Here is a 6,104-nt window from a genome sequence, read left to right as displayed (position 1 = left end):
ATTTAAAAAAACAGCCACCTCTGGGCTGGAATACAACAGCTCTTTAATAGCTCACAACACAGTATTCAACAGCTTAAGCTAGCAGGTCAGTTCCAACGGAAACATACAGGTAATTTAGGTATAGTATCCTATTTTTCAGGAAAGTACCTTCAGATTTTTAAGAACAAAAGTGATGAAGAGCTTATCTCTTCTACATCTCATTTTATAGATAGCACCGCCAGAAGCACAAAGCCCCCTGATACAGAGAGAGGGTACTGGTTCACTACTTATTCAGAGTGATAAGAATGCCACCTACTCACACAAGAATGACACTTTCTGTCTCACCTAAGTGCTCCTTGGAGGTTTCCTATGCAAGCCTTAACTGGTCCATCCGTGTTTAGCATGTGATATTTGATGGGCAGGGCCGCTGCAATCCATTTTAGGTGACCTAGGCGGTCGCCTAGGACACTAACATTCGGGGGTCGGTGACTGCAGCGGCCAGACCTTCTGCCGCCTCTGTCGGGGGCAGCATTTCGGGGGTGGGACCTTCCGCAGCCTAGGGCGGCAAAAAAGCTGGCGGCGCTCCTGTTGATGGGCATTCTGCAAATTCAGGCAAATATTGCTGAAATAAATAGAATGTATTGCTTTATTTGCAGGTTGCCTTTTACCAAACTTGAGATAGAACAGCAGCTAGGGTGGCCAGCTGTTTGGTTTTCGACCGGAACACCTGGTTGAAAAGCACATGCTGCCATCTTTGCTTCTCTGAGATTATAAACCATTAAATGTGCACCACCTGAAGAAAGGCACACTGTTAATGCTAGATGACAAACTGAGATGAAGAATCATAGGCACTAACATCAACAGGAGCCTCTCCCATTCTCCCCGGCGACGGAATGAACCAGAAAGAGCTGTTTTAATGATAACAAGAATGTGCTCGAGTGTGTGGGACTCACAGCAGCTGTCTCAGCGGCAGTTCCAAACCTGAATCTCAGAATCCTGAATCTGAGGAGGAGAGGGTAAGAGACTATGCTAACAGGTACTTCAGGCGAAAGCAGAGTGTGGAGAAGGAATGGTAGTTAAAACACACAAAACAACAACAGATTTGACACAGAAAGCATATTGTTCAGACTCCTGGAAGCCCGTGTAAGCTGGGGTGATAACAAAAGCTACAAAATCAACATGATCATCTGAAGTGTGGAAGTTTCTTTAGCTACAGGTGATGTACATAAGGCTATATGTAATAAAAGATTGCTATACAAAAGCCCAAAGCCATTACACACTACTTGACAACAAAAGAAAGTTTCAAAGCATTCAAAATAAAAGTTTTTAATCATACATGTTGAATTATAACCTCATTCATGGGCTTCATGTGGCCTTGCTTCTTTTGTAAGCCTGAGAAGTAAGGCAGCTGCATTGTGCAAATGGCGTCCTCAAGTGAAACACTCTAGAAAAAGAAACCGGTCCAATATATTGGTGCTTGGCCCTTTCTCAAGATAAATAATCTGTATCTATTTCAAAGGAAGAACAAGTCTAATGTATTTATGATTGTAATAACAATTTTTTAAAACTAGGAAGATTATTCTGATTTTATTTTAAAGTCACCATAGATTAATTAGATTATTTATCTTTATCACTTATTGTGAGCAACAGCTAATAAGATTTAATTCTAGCAAATATCCTAATAAAGGCTTGTGGGCAAAAGAGCAGATGAGACTTAGATGGATGAAAAGCTAAAATTCTACATATTTGGGGGCTTGTTTTTGTTCTTTGTCACAAGCTACTTCCTCCACAAAGGAGGATTGTTACCTCAGCTACACTCCCTCTCTTCCCAACCTCAGTCATTTATCACTCTAGAATACATGTAAGTCCCAGGGGGGTTACCAAAAAGCAGAGTAGCTCAAAGATGCTCCCTTGTTTGCATTTTTTCAGCTGCTTTGACTTCAGAGTCCCTCCCACTGGGATGGACAGAATGTGGGTCATCTAAACTTCTCTCTCTCTTCTGAGTTGTAGATGGACAGCATTATGTGTCACAAGTGATGAAAGTCACAGCCTGTGGAGAAGAGCAGCTGCTTGCCCAGCAGGAAGCCCAAATGTTCCCCTGCTGACTGAGGCAGTTTATTTCACCTGAAGTAAACTTAGCCTTTGTTCCCCAGTTTATGAACTGTCACTAATTTACAGTATCCCAGTGGGGGCACTATGCTTAAAGATGTGAACTTGTGGTAAAGAAAGGGGAGGAAGAAAAACCTCTGTGAGAACTGTATAATCCAGCATGACTTTGAGGAGGGTTTTATAAAACATCCTTATGAAGCTCACGCTCTCTCTCACTCTCTCTCTCACCGTTCAAAATTAAGGAACTATCGGCCTAATCCAATGCCCTCTGAAGTTGCTGAAGAGTCTGTCATGAAATTCAGTGGGCTTTGAATCAGAATCCAGATGAACCAGAAAAACAAAATACCGGCATTCAATTTGAGGAGACGCACATTCATATTTTGCTGTGTTTTTCAATCAATGCCATTAAAACCACCTGTGGTTGTACTCATAGACACTGTTATTAGACAAGTGATCTAAACCAAACAAAAACAAACCACAAAAACAAATAAACAAACAAAAACCTGTAAAAGGCAATTTGACCTGTGGGGCCTGTTTGATTTTGACTAAATATTTACTTTGGAGGCACTTAAAAAAATAGAAAGCAAAAAGAAAAAGAAAAATCACCTAATTACTTTCACGACCTCACTTGTTATTATCACATCCCCTCAGTCTTATACAAGTGTCAGGGGTTCTGTGGAACAATGAGAGGCATCTTGGTGATGGATAACCTGGCATAGGTAGAAATTATCCTGTAACTGAACCTGTACTACAGATGAGTTATCTGTAGTTTGTTCTTCCTCCAAAATTAATTTAGCACTTGGGTCTTAAAACAGCTGAACAGCCTCATAAATAATGCACTTATCAATGTTAATACAATCAAAAACATCAAGACTGACCTGAAAAGGACAACGTTCATCTGATGTTTTCTTTTACTCTAAACAAATTCTCCTTCTTTAAAAATTCTTACTTAAAAAAAACAAACAAACAAAAAACCCTCATGCCTGAGTGTAACTGCTAGTGAGCCTTTGTTTTTTTACTGAATCTAGCTTGAATCACCCCTGACCCCCAACTCTGAATCTTTCATAGTAGGTAAACCCCTTTAAAAACCTTGTAATGTCAACAGGTACATTTTTCAAAAGTATCTAAGTGATTTAGGAGTTTAAGTCTCATTTTCAAAAGTGACTAAGGCCTGGTCTACACTAGGACTTTAAATCGAATTTAGCAGCGTTAATTCGAACTAACCGCTCAACCGTCCACACCAGGAAGCCATTTAATTCGAACTAGATGGCTCTTTAGTTCGAATTTGGTACTCCACCCCGACAGGTGGAGTAACGCTAAATTCGACATGGCTAGCTCGAATTAGGCTAGGTGTGGATGCAAATCGAACTTAGTAGCTCCGGGAGCTATCCCACAGTGCACCACTCTGTTGACGCTCTGGACAGCAGTCTGAGCTTCGATGCTCTTAGCAGCCAGACAGGAAACGACCCGGGAAAATTTGAATTCCTTTTCCTTTCTGGACAGTTAGAATCTCATTTCGTGGTTGGACATCGGGGCGAGCTCAGCAGCACCGGCAGCAATGCAGAGCTCTCCAGCAGAGGAGTTCATGTAATCTCTGAATAGAAAGAGGGACCCGGCATAGACTGACCGGGAACTCTTGGATCTGATCGGTGTGTGGGGCGAGGAGTCTGTGCTTTCGGAGCTGCGCTCCAACAAACGGAATGCAAAGACCTACGAGAAGGTCTCCAAAGCCATGATCCAGACAGAGGATACAGCCGTCATGCAACGCATTGCCGCGTGAAAACCAAGGACCCCAGACAAGGCTACCAAAAAATCAAAGCGGCAAACGGATGCTACGGAGCCTGCCACCACTGCCCCACCAGTGACCATGGACTCTGATGATGGGACAGTGTCGACGGACAGTTCCTCGACGATGTTCACGGACGGGGAAGATGAGGAAGTGTTTGTGGAGGACGAGGCAGGCGAGAGCGCTTACAAGGCTGGTTTCTCCGACAGCCAGGATCTATTCATCACCGTCACGGAGATCCCCTACCAACCCTCCCCGGCCATGAACCCGGATCCTGAATCAGGGGAAGGAGCAGTCGGTAAGTGCTTTAACCATGTTAACTTTTATTCTTAATATAACAGGAATCTGAAGTGTGTGAGAAGGAGGTCTCTCTATATATGGTGATAGAACAGAAATCCTCCCGGGAGATCTTCACGAAGCTCTCCTTCCGTTAATCGATAAGCATCAGCAGGAGGTTTCTGGGGAGAGCTGCCTTATTGGGTGCTCCGTGATAGCACCCTTTTCCGTGCGAGGCTTTCATGCGGTATTCAGGGAGCATTGCCTCCCCGAGCACGGCTGCATCGGTCCGTGGTTCGTGATAGATTTCACGCAGCATGCGCTCTCTATCTCCTTCAGTCCTCACGGTGATCTCGCTAGGAGACTCATGCATCTAAGTAGTGGAATTACTGTTATGGTGCGCCTGGTCCAAAGTATTTTTAATAAATCCACGGACAGACGGCATAGCACAGACTCAGCACGCAGCTGCGTGACGAGCGTAACGGAAAGCCAAAGAATATAATGGACGCTCATGGAGGGAGGGGGGAATGAGGACGCAAGGTATCCCACAGTTCCTGCTGTCTCCGAAAAGTATTTGCATTCTTGGATGAGCTCCAAATGCTTCTAGGGTCAAACACAGTGTCTGCGGTGGGTCAGGGCATAGTTCGGCAATTTGCGCACACACCCCACCCACCACCAGAAGTGAAAGGGAAAACAATCCTCTCTTGACTCTTTTACATGTCACCCTATCTTTACTGAATGCTGCAGATAGACGCGATGGTGCAGCACTCAACACCAACATCCTTGCTCCCCCCCGCCATGGGTGGCTGATGGTACAATAGGACTGATATCCATCGTCATCATCAGCCTATTGGCACATGGGGCACCGCAAAAGGACTGGTAACCATGCGTACTAGCATCTGTGAGGTCGATCAAGGGCGCCTGGCCCTAATTTTTCATGGTAGATGGTGCAGTATGGCTGGTAACCGTCCTCATCATTGCAACAGGGGGCTGAGCTCCATCAGCCCCCACCCTTCCTGTGTAAAGAAAAGATTGAATTGCCCCTGGACTAGCAGAGGGATGATGGGCTCCTTCATCCACAGTAATTAATGTCCTGCCTGGACTATCATTGCAGCTGGAGGCTTCCTTCCACTCATTTCTCACAAACAAGTCACTGTGTCTTATTCCTGCATTCTTTATTACTTCATCACACAAGTGGTGGGACAATGGTATGGTAGCCCAGGAAGGCTGTGGGAAGGCTGGAATGAACAGGTGGTGTTGTTGCAGGAGCACCCCCTGTGAATAGCATACAGCTCCAAATTTATGCAGGATCGGACACAGAGCAGCTGTGCTATCTGGTTCTATGATACAGTGGTTCTCTAGTACACTTGCCCATAATCTAGGCAGGACTGATTCTATTTTTAGATACCAAAAAGGAGGGATTGACTCAGGGAGTCATTCCCAATTTTTGCTTTTGCGCCCCTGGCTGCTCGGCCAGGGGCACTTATGACAGCACCAAATGGTGCAGTGCAAAAGGACAGGTAACCATGCCCATCTTATTACCATCTTATTACCAATTTATGGTATGGTAGATGGTACAATATGGCTGGTAACCATCTCTGCTGTCATGCAAAAGCAAAAGCATGCTGCTGTGTAGCGCTGCTGGACCGCCTCTGTCAGCGGCATCTAGTACACATACGGTGACATACACAAAAGGCAAAACAGTGTCCATGGTTGCCACGCTATGGCGTATGCCAGGGCAATTCTGGGAAAATGGGCTTGAAATGATTGTCTGCCGTTGCTTTCCCGGAGGAAGGAATGACTGGCGACATTTACCCAGAATCCACCGCGAAAATTATTTGTGCCCCAGCAGGCACAGGGGTCTCAACCCAGAATTCACAGAGACAGCCTAGACTCAGTTAATTGTTCGCAAAAATGTATCTTTGCAAGGAATTCACGCCCTTTTCCCCATCTC

This window comes from Mauremys mutica, chromosome 3 (genome assembly GCF_020497125.1).
Source record: "Mauremys mutica isolate MM-2020 ecotype Southern chromosome 3, ASM2049712v1, whole genome shotgun sequence".
Classification (NCBI taxonomy): Eukaryota; Metazoa; Chordata; order Testudines; family Geoemydidae; genus Mauremys; species Mauremys mutica.
Note: the sequence above shows the minus strand (reverse complement) of the source record.